Consider the following 11,876-nt stretch of genomic DNA (forward strand, 5'->3'; position numbering starts at 1 on the left):
AACATCGTCCGAACACGTGAAAACGCTTGCATCGGCATGCATATGACTGTTTTCCTGATGAATCTTGAGAAAATCAGGGACAAACCCATTTTGATCGCCACCTGCACCATATCAAACCGAAAGGGTCGATGCAAATGATGGAAACGTACAGTACAGCGCAAATAAAGACGAGGACACAAAAAAGACACATGGAACACACGAGCGCTGACTTGCAACAGTTTATTTCGAAACTTTTACCAGTATTTATAGCTGAAAAAGTAGGCAATTATCACACATGCGCAGTAGGTGACCATTTCTTATGATGGCGCAAATATAACAGCTCCTTACTAGTAAGAGCAATGGATGGCTTGGCCACGCAGGACCCACCAAGCAGGTCTATCATTTCAGCCTCTTTTATCTCTTGAGTGAGTTGGCAACGGCTTCTGGCGATAACAGAGCATTCTTGCTAAGCAGGCTGACACACAAACTCTTCATCCGAATCGCTATCATTTTCATCTTTACAGTTTTTCTTATATTTCCTGCAGTGTGCGTCCAGAAACCCTCCGCGCCGTTCATACACATTATTGCACTGCACACCGAGGCGGTCGTTCAAACATCTACCGCTTTGTCCCACATAGCTGTTCCCACATTTCAAAGGGATGCTGGGCACAACAGAATGCGTACATTCTACGAACTTTGTTCGGTGCTTGTTTTTGCAGTTTTGATTCTTTGAATCACTGGGCCTGGACAGTCTGCATAATTTTTGCAGCTTATCGGGGGCAGAGAAAAGAACGTTTACGTTTCTCCGTTGTTTCTCCGTTCGCAAATCTTTTTTAGGCGATGAGACAGGCCATGAATGTACGGGATCACAGCAATCCGTTTTGTTGAAGGCAGTAGTGACGCACGACTCTCTTTTGAGCACAGGCGCTTAAGAGTTTCCGCGACACTGATCAAAACATGAGTTGGATAACCCGCGGCCCTGAGACGAAGGATCTGTTCACTGAAGCTAGCAGCCATTAGCTCAGGACTAGATTTACAAAGCGCATTTTTCAAACCCTTTCAAAGGGTCGAGCGACAACAAGCGCACAGCGACTCCGCTGCGGTCCCCACCTCCCCGCGTCTCAGCTGCTCCTCCCTCGCTTAGAGCAGCCCCTGCCTACCGGTTCCTTTAGCAGAAGGCGATAAATTCCGGAAAAAAAGAGGAAACCTACTGCATGCGAACGTGATGTCATTTCAAAGTGCGAGGGCGCGGTGTCGCGAACGTGTACAGCTAAGGTCCTGCCTTGGCAGCTTCCGGTCAGCGCGCGCATGTGCAGTTCACTTTGTGAAAGCGGTTTATTCATAGCTCATGCATTTTATCATAGGCGAGATGTGGCTAAGGATTCATGTGTGGCCTGTGAATGTGCTGAAAAACGCAGTAACAATGACGAAAGCTCTAGCTTTAAGTTCAATCTCCTTGCGTGCGCAAAAGACACGCATGCTAAACTCAGCGAATAGTGCACGTTAAGCTTTTCTGCCCTGGATTTCTTGCTGTGGTCTCAGATTTTTTCGCTCTTTGTGTTTACAATGTCTAATCTCCCATAACCACGCAGTAAAAATTTAGAGCTCGTTGTGGAGGTATATGTTGATTTACAGTTACGGTGCCAAAATTGGACGTCAAGGCTCAGTGGGTGGAAAATACGAAAGGGACCGCTTTTTTACCGCAATAGAAAATAGAAAAAGTGAATGGTAAATTTCTTATGTTGCAGTGTTAACAACTCTACAGAAGCATTTTTTTTTTACTTTGTAACGGATAGATGGATCTTGCAGCTGCCACAAAAGGCGCCGCTCTCTCCTGTTTACCTAGCTTTTTGTATATTTGTGTTCGTTCTTGTCGCTGACATGCGCATGTTTAGGCTCATAATGTGGCATATGTCAAGAACACACATGTTCAAAATTTTCTCTTGCTTCCTGGAAGGCGACTGTAGACAAGATGGAGGCTTCCCAGAAATCTGTAACACCCACTTCTATCGAGCTTCGTGGAACACTTCAGTAGCGCTCAGCTCACAACCGGGCACATGTAAGTTCTCAAAAGAGGGCTGATTCGAGCTGGTTGCTTCATGTTGAACGGTACGACGAAACAGCGCTGACGGACGGGACGGATGTGTTTGTCTCCTCTTCCATCCCATCCGTCAGCGCTGTTTCGCCGTAACGTTTTAAGTTCTCGCCTTGCGCGAGGCACAGTGAATCTTGCTGGCCCCTGTTTTGAAACCGGCTGTCTACTATAAAAGAATTCGGAAACAGTTAGATAATCTGTCGATCTGACCATATGCTGTTCTGTACAGGCGACAAGAAATTAACTCTCAAGCATAGGCTTATGCTGCGCGGATCTCTCTCGCGCCGCATAAGCCTATGATTGCTGCTCATCAGCATACCGAATAAGCGTTCTCAAGAAAAAGTAAACAAAAATCTGCATTTATCCCAATATCGAGGGTGCGCCACACGATATGCACAAGCGGCGGAGCGGGAGGTGCAGCGCGAATGCGAGGTCACTTCTTGCAGATCACGCCGATGCTCACAGAAGGGGGAGAGCCGTAGAACAAAAAGGAACGAAAGCGCAAGGTCCGGCGTGCATTTATTTTCAGTATTCTTTTGCTCCGGTTGCGTATCGCCGAAATCCGGATTGTGATTTCCAGTCTCCAATCCAGCATTTAATCTCTACGATAGAGAAAATTTGCGTTAATTAAAAAGCTAACATTAATAATTGGAGTATTCGGCACGACGAATATTTATATCAGCACCTGTCTTGTCCCGTTTATGTGTCGTGCTAAAAAAGACTTTCCCTTGGAAGAATCATGTCAGCAGTCCAAGAAACTCATCAGCATAGGTGCACCAGCAGAAATGCTCGCAGGACTTCCTCAAGAAAGACTGCCTGCCTTCACTCGATGACCACCGCTCGCAATCGTTGAGCCCTGGTGGTTTCAAAATCGCACACATCAAAAACATGCTGCAGCGCAGCCCCTACGCATTCAATAATATTTGGGATGCGATATGAGCCTGGATAGGTGCTTCACAAAACATTTAAAAATCTGACCGTGAAAGAAGGAATGGCTAGTGACACCGGTGAACAGCAACCTCTGCCTCCCGATTCATGGCTGATCCGCCAGTGTGGATAAGTGCCATCTTTTGAAAGGGTAACAACAAGAAATAATTTTACATATTTGCTCTTCTCAGTTTCTTCATCGCATGCCTACCAGGCTGCTCCTTCTTATTCCTTAGACCGCACTGCTCAATGGAAATGCGTGAACAGCGATGCCGATAGAGACAGGGATCCGAGAGGAACTAGTCTATTAAAAATTAGTGTTATTTTTTCCGTTACCGAGGCGCGAGCAGAATATTAAGGTGAAAGCCTTTAATGAGTCATACCCCTGGTCGAGATCTTGTCCATCTGTTACATCGCCAACCGGAAGTTACGACAACGGAACTGAAATCATACCTTCCGTCCTTGCGTACCGCTTTTCAGTCGACAAGGAAAAAAAATCTTTGTGCACGAACCGATCGGAACCACCATCCTTCCTTTTGGCAGCCGAGCATGCTAACGGCTACGCTAGTTCCTGCCAACGTATATGTAGTTCTCGTTGTCTACGGCGCTGAAGAGTTTTTGCGGAAAGGCGTCGAATCAGACGGATGCCTCTTAAACGCGCTCCATTGTCTCCAGCATTCAAGACTCACAAAAAATTTGTAGTTAATTAACATCTTTCCCACACATCAGTCACACAAGCAGAAACACCGCGCTAAAGGCTTACGCCTCACCGCACTTCAGGTCAAGAAAGCGCCCTCCTGAATTTTGTTGCGTAAGGCATGCAAACAGATTTTTTAAAAGATGGGGAGGCGCTTAAGCTCCGCATTAAGAGTGAAATGCGATAGCGATCCCTCGTTTTGGAGCCCCCGCTCATTTAGATGGCACATTCAGGGAAGGCGCAGATTCAGTAGGGTGCCGGATGTCCGCTCGCCTCCGGGCCATCGAGGCACCCTAAAGCCAAGCTCGCCGGATTTGTACTGCAAATGCATGGTACTAACTTAATTCACACATCTGTAAACAACATGCTCACAATTACTCTTGTAAGAATCAGTACAGATCTCGAAGATACGTTTCTAAGAAATCCGTGCATTCACTAGACACGTCTTTATTCATGTTCAAACGCCGAGCCGTCGTGGCGGTGTGCCACAAAACACCACTCCGCCACGGCATATTTCCATGCAATACACAAAAAAGAGCCCTCCTGGCAGAGTGGAAGCGTCCCCTCTCGAACGCCAAAGGCCCTGGTTCGATTTCCGGCTTGTACGCTGGTTTTTCTAATTATTGAGTTTGCGTTACCTGTGATTGTTCGCAGACTCCCGAATATTTTGCCGCATATGCAGTAGGCGACTGTGCCAGGCACGACGAAATCGGATTTGCATGGCGTAGTGAAGCTATCGCTTCAAATTAGATTGCTTGGAGTGAAGATGTCTTATGAAACAGCAGTGACCCCTATCCAAGCTGGACTGCGAGAGCATGTGAGAATCCACACACTTTTTCGTCATTATTTCCCTGCCTTTCATCGTACCTTTCACCATCTGAAACGTTTATAAACCGGCCAACCTTTCCATCCAGTCATGAGCAAAACCGACACAAATCAAAGATTGCTTATCGGGGAAGGAACCAAAGGCTCGAAGATAAAAAACGACAAAAATAGGCACCTCAAAAGGGCACAAAATTAACTGCCACTGGAACATTATTTCAGTTAATTCCGACAAGGAAGAAACCTCGTTCCCCTCTAGGGCATATTCTCGTGCATCACGCGGACGACGCGTCAGCAGACAGCGTTCGGCAATAGACACGCGACGAACGTCCCGTGGTGGCCGCGAATCGTCCTCGAGTTCCAAATATCGCGTTTCTGCTGCTGTGCTGTTCGAAGAAATCGGCGGAAGTCGCGCCTTCATTGGTGCCAAGGGGAGCGCGATGATGTACCAGGGCTCTCTTGACCCACCACTGGCTCCGCTGGCGGACTTCCCGAGCGGCGACTTCGATGCCTGGAAGAGCTGCAGAGCCCTTCCTCCTGGTGGACGCCGGGACGCACGAGGTCACGGAGGCAGCCGTGCGCGCAGCGGCTCTGCTCTGCTGGCAGCTGCCGCTGTGGGCCCTGCTGCGAACACACCGCTACACTTCCGCAGGTTCGTGCATCGACTGCCACGCCCACTGCGGAACTGCTTTGCGCGAGCAGCGTCTACGATGGTGGCCGGCGTGTCTTGCCTAGCCGCCGCACCTGAGAGCGTACTGCACCGCATCCAGATCAAGCGCCTCCGCGATCTTGCACAGCCCCAGCTTGTCGCAATGTTCCACAAGTGCAAGGTGCCTGTAACAGACGAGAGAGAGAGGAGCATTCTGGCCAGCACGACCATGGGTTAGTTGTGTCCGCAGTCGACGTCGGGCACAGCGTGGCAGTCGTCTAAGCCCGCAAGGCTCGCACTGTCACCTCGAGGAAGATGGCATGCTCCTGGTTATCTGTTACGCTGCCGCTCGACTCCTGCATCTTGCGACAGACTCCGGTGCTAATGGAGCAGCTGTTCCTGCTCCATCCGGCCTCGACGTCATGGGACAAGCGGAAGCCGTCGCCGACCTGTCCGTGGTTCTCGTCCACGCTGGTGCCTGACCCCTCCACTCGCGGTACTCCCAACGGGTGTTGCGTCTTCAGCCCCACCACGACCTGGTCTTCATCGCTGTGGGGAAGAAGGACGCCCATACTATGTAGCGCCGCAATAGCACGCAAGGCCTGGGGAGTTTACGCCCACTACTGCATCACAGTTGTGAAGGCTAGCTGTCGAACGTCCCACAAAAAAAAAAGAAATTGAGCGCCAGTGCTTGCCTCATCTTCGTTGTCGTTAGCGTGAACTAGCATGTGGAGCCGGTTGCTTGGAATGACACGCAACAACAACGAAGATGAGGCAAGCGCTTCTAATTTGACTAAGTGAACCAACTTGCGATTGCGGGCTCACCGTACAGCCACATCATGTGTCTTGACACATACTTGAAGCTGAAGATCATCTTCTAAACGAACTCGTTAATGCCAAAGCCCATCTTCTGACCATTTAATGGGCACGACGTCTTAGTATTTACCCGACAGTTCTTGTTGGTTTCGTGCCATCAATTTTAGTATTCTTTACAGTCTATAAACTTCTAGATATCGTATTTGTATGCGTGTTGGGATTGAAATACATTAGAATTCTCCAGAGGATGCTTTTAACAGTGCGTTTATCGGGCGGATTACTGATATTGTGCTTGCGTTACCTACTCAACCACTGACATTCGGAGCAAATTTATGGGAGGGCAGGGCTCCATGTGTAATTTACATAAGAAAACAATGCTGATCCCAATATTCCTTCAGGAAAAACTGGCACATCAATGATTTAAATAGGACCGCCCCATAACTGTCCCCTCCAAGAGTGACCCAATAATCCGCCCCTCTCGCAGTTTGGTTTGGTTTAGTTTGGTTTCTGGGGGTTTAACGTCCCTAAGTGACTCAGGCTATGAGGGACGCATTAGTGAAGTGCTCCGGATAATTTCAACCACCTGAGGTTCTTTAACGTGAACTTACAGTACACGGGCCTCCAGAATTTCGCCACCATCGAAATTCGACCGCCGAGGCCGGGGTCGAACAGGTGTCTTTCGGGTTAGCAGCCGAGCGCCACAACCACTGAGCCACCGCGGCGGCGTTTTTTTTTACTTTAACAGCGGGAAGGAACATCATACGAGATAACAGTCAGTGTAACCACTTGTTTCTTGAGAAGGCGAAGGAGAAGAAGCAGGAGAAAAAGAGGAGAAGAAACCGAAAAGATACTTGGCCATGTACTATCAATATCCACCTTGATTGTGTAACGCGAAGATTCAAGAGCAGCAAAGGATGTTACCAGGCTTAGATCCCTGTGACAGTTTCTCACTGAACTAACCGGTTCAAGATATAGCTCAACCGGATCCATATCCCCCCACCCCCACACAAGTGCACGATTTGACTAGAATTACTGAGGCAGAAAATATGATCGGAATAGGAAATACGTCAGTTGGGCAATGGAGGCACTGCTTCCTGTCTGGCTCAAATTCAAATTTCCGCTTCTTGCCACAAATGGACGGCTGTTTATTTTCATCCGAACATTTTTAGGCACCAAAATCTAGTAACAAGAAAATGGGGAGAAACCATCAGAGAAGCCATACATTTTTGGCACAGTAATTGTTGCTTGACAAGCACTCGATGGTGATGTGATATGGTATGATGTGGCGTTTTACGTACCGAATCAACAAATACGCTAGACACTCGGCGTTATCATGTTTACTTCTTATTTCATGATTGCTTGTTTGTATGTATGTGAAAATAGTGCATTGAGTTCAACCCCTGTCCTTTCTGGCTATAGCTCATACCTCTCTTTTTCCCCATCTATCTTCTCCCGGTCGTTTTATTTTTGCCGGCCGCAGATAGGGTGCCTAAAATAGCCGCCATCAATTTTTTCCCTCAGTTTTCCCTCTGATTTTTCTATTGCAGAAGTTGAGCTTCTACCTCACGAGACGGATTACAGTTGCTTGACAGCGGAACATATCTCTGATCCCTCAAGGCAACTTTTTGGTCAAAGACCGTTTTCCCAAGCATCTCACCCTGGAAGAGCCGAGCACCAGGCCGGGGGAAATCTTGTACCCATTAGAAAACCGGTGGGTACCCGGCGGCACTGGGGATCGAACCAAGCACCTCCCGAATGCGAGGCGAATGCCCTGTCACAAGGCCACCGCTTCTTTTTTTCTTTATGAAGATCACCGCTTCGGTTCAGCGTGTTTCTTATCTATTAATAAACGACTACGGCTACTGCTATGGTGGGTGCTGTAGTGGAGGGCTCCGGGTTAATTTGGACCACCTGGGGTTTGAATTTGATGCTTCATTTGCATTCAGTATCTTTGGGGGAGTGTTAGAAACCTTTGTGAAATTGGAGGGTATGCCATGAGGTTTGTGAACTAATCATGTGGTGAGTTTACCATGATTGCGTGATACGAAGCGTGGGCCGGGCTCCCAGGCCATTAAAAACGGGCCCCGAATCGAGAAAAGTGTTCTGAGATTGGTTTAGATGCCCTGCATCTTCGGCTATGCCAAGGAGGGGAGATTTTCTGTAGCCAGTTCCATGTTATTGTGCTCGCTGCTCAGTCCGGTATAAATATGTATATTGTTGCGTATTATGATTCAGTTTGCCTCCCCTCAAGTCCTATGGTTGCCAGACGTTGTCTCTACACCGTCTCTGGCGGAACACCTTTTGCGCGAAGAATACAACGAACCTTATATAGGACAAGGAAGAACACAACGAACCTTATATAGGACAAGCAGTATGTAGAACTCAGTACATGAGTGACTATTCTTTGATGGACCCATCACAGGCGAAACAGAATAATGTATACCGAAATCCTCAAATAATTTACTGGCGCATAGGGAAGTCCTACAAATAATTTAAATAAGGATAAGTTATGGGCTGAGTGAAAACCACTGTAGAAGGCAAAAAACATATTGTTGATGCGACGCGTGGTCATAAATAATACAGTGACAAATCGCCAAGAACTTTCAAGGTACAAATTCCAAAAGGCATAAGAAATAGCAACAAACAATCGACTGGAATTAAACGTAGCTGAGCCGACCACAGAACACTGGATGAAGATACGTACCGAAAAATCCATGCTTGCAAGCAACCAGAAGATGGCGGATATTTTAAGGAAGGAAATCTGCGGTCATGATATTTAATGATGAGGGCGGAAAGCATAGAATACAGGAGTTCAAGCTAGAAGTAGTGGATTAGTACAAGTATCTTGTGGTGTGGACAAATAACGGTGCTGAGTATCTCACAGAGCATGAAAAATATGTACTGAATAAAGCTAGTAGGAATACAGCTGTCATGAAAACTAGGGCACTGTGGAATTACAATAGGTACGAAGTAGTAAGAGGGATCTGGCAAGGGGTGATGCTTCCTAGCCTGGCTTTCGCAATGCGGTCCTGTGCATGAGACCAGATGTTCAAGCAAGGCTAGAAATTAAACAACGTGGCGTAGGGAGGTTAGCTTTGGGAGCACATGACAATACGGGAAATCAGGGGGTACAGGGTGATATGGGATGGGCGTCGTTCGAGACCAGAGTAGCTAGAAGTAAGATACATTTGTGGTGCGATTGAGAAAAATTGGGAAAAGCAGTGGGCTAGAAAAGTTTTCAGATACCTCTATATAAGGAACGTTGGCACGAAATGGAGAAAGCGAAATATAAAATTGACAAGCAAATATCTGGACAATAGAGGGGGCAAATCAGCAATTATCCGTTAACAAAAAGATTAAAGAAACAGAGACAGCTCTGTGGAAAACAGGGATGCTGACGAAATCGGCGCTGGCAACATACAAGTTGTTTCAGCTGGAAATTGCCAAAGAAAATATCTATGATAGTGGTAGGGGAAGCTCTTTGTTGTTTAAGGCCAAGACGGGAGTTTTGCGGACTAAGACATTTAGAGTCAGGTACCGCGAGATAGACACGTTGTGCGTTTCGTGCGGAGAGGAGGAGGAATCGGCTTAAAACTTGATACTTTTCTGTAAAGGTCTTCACCCTACAGTGGAAAGCAGCGGGGATGATTTTTTTCCAAAGCAGTGGGGTTTAAGGATGGTGAAGGAAAAGTAGATTTTAAGCGGGGAGAAGTAACCAAGCGAAGGTGATCTGATTGGTGGCTAAAACCAAGACAAAGTGAAATTTCACAAGTCAAGGCTAGGTGGCTTGAACCACTGCCCGATTTAAAGGGTGCAGCCTTATCCATCCATCCATCCATCCATCCATCCATCCATCCATCCATCCATCCATCCATCCATCCATCCATCCATCCATCCATACATCCATCCATCCATCCTTCCATCCATCCATCCATCCATCCATCCATCCATCCATCCATCCATCCATCCATCCATCCATCCATCCATCCATCCATCCATCCATCCATCCATCCATCCATCCATCCAACCGTCCGTCCGTCCGTCCGTCCGTCCGTACGTCCGACCGTGTCAGTAGACATCATCTGAAGCCTCTCGGCACAAAGTTAGACGAGAAGTTACGGAGTAATTAGCAATATGGTGAGAGAAACTTATTGGAAAACGAGGGGGTCATGTAATTTATTAGCGAACAGTCATGAACAACCATTTATGAGATTCTACGTGGTCGTAACCCTGTTAGCAGAACAGCTCTCTCGACAAGATCCCCCGGACCATCGCATCGCGCGAGGAGAGCGCCTTAATGCCGTGGGCGCGCCCTCATTGTCGCGTCTCCAGCGCGCGATGATGATCATCCGAGAGCGCGTCGGCGACATGTGGCGTGGGGAACGACGAGAGCGCCACGGAATTTCGTCGAGCGACGCGTGCGGTGACTGCGGTGCAGTGCAGACATTGGAGCACATGCTGCTTCTCAGCACCGCTTCCGCAGTGCCGCGTCGAGAAATGCTCGCGGCCTACAGAGCGCGGCGAATCATCCCGGACAGCTTCGAGGCGCTGCTGTAGCCGCAGGGCAGTGCTCGCACCCGTGACAGAACAATGGTGAGCCTCTGTGCATTCCTCGAGCAGGCGGGCTTGACTTCTCGCTTATTCTTCGCCAGGTAGTGCATGAGAGACATGAACGCTCCGTGCGTGCTAGCTCGGACTCTATGCGGCCGGGTGCCCCCCCCCCCCCCCCCCGGCCGCTCGTGCAGTGTGCCGCGCGCGCGATTATTTCGAGACAGGACGTTACGTGCGCGCGGCTATGTATATACCATTTATTTCTTTCCTGCAAATAATTGTGCACAGTGGCCACTCATGCGCACTTATTTTCGAACAGAGCCTGGACATAAGTGCGCGAGCAGCGCGAACTTCATTGCTTTATGTATTTTGTAAATAGTGTACAAACCTCTCACCTGGCTTTTCTTGCTATCGCTCCCCTCTATACTTCTCCTCGCTATCTTTTCCCTTTCCTTTTCACCACCGGCGGCTGCAGCTCGGGTGCTTAAGATATTTGACAGCAATTTCCGCCGCCGGCAATATACTTTTGCTTCGCTTTTTTATTTATTTACTTTTAAATAAACCACCACTACACTACTACTACTCTCGACAGGCTAAATGCGCGGGTTCCCATCCACCGACTCCTCTCCGCGGAACTTGCTAATCTCCTGACAGACCAGTTCATCATGCTCATTGGGCATGTGCGCATTTTGTGGAGCGGCCACAATGCCTGTAGTGCTCGGCGGCTTACCGACGCTCTGAAGCTCTAGAAAACGTTGAGAGAGGTAGCCAAGGCAGCCACATGGTGGCATATGACCGAGTGTTTCGCCCGTAGATGTTTTTCCTGACGTACTCAAATGGCGGCATTTTACACGCCTATAGAAATTCCTAAATACACTTTCTTTTTTTTTTCGGCAAGAGGAAGATACCCTACGATGATCGAATATACAGTACATACGTTAGCTCTCTGTCACTCTAGTTGACATTCTAGATTTTTATTGGAAATGTGTTCACATGCCTAAATTAACTGCCTTTACTGCGGAAATAAATCGCACTGTGTAGCATCGAAGGTCAGTCGCGTATGCGACTAAACATTTCCTTTCTTCTCGAGCTTCTCCACGAATGAATGCCATGAAGCTCCGCCAAGGGCTACAGATGTACCGACACTCTGCTCGACAGCGATGGCGTGGTGAAACTTTCAGTGAAATCTGTCTATTTTTATCCATCAGCACAATGACCGGGCAAAAAGCACGATGTCTGAACCGACGATTCCGAATGGTCGAAAAACTTGATGTCACCTCGATATCGTGATGTCGCATTGGGCGATTAATTTCCAAGTGAAGTTATACCACGACAGCTTT

Source organism: Amblyomma americanum, chromosome 1 (assembly GCF_052857255.1).
Source record: "Amblyomma americanum isolate KBUSLIRL-KWMA chromosome 1, ASM5285725v1, whole genome shotgun sequence".
NCBI lineage: Eukaryota > Metazoa > Arthropoda > Arachnida > Ixodida > Ixodidae > Amblyomma > Amblyomma americanum.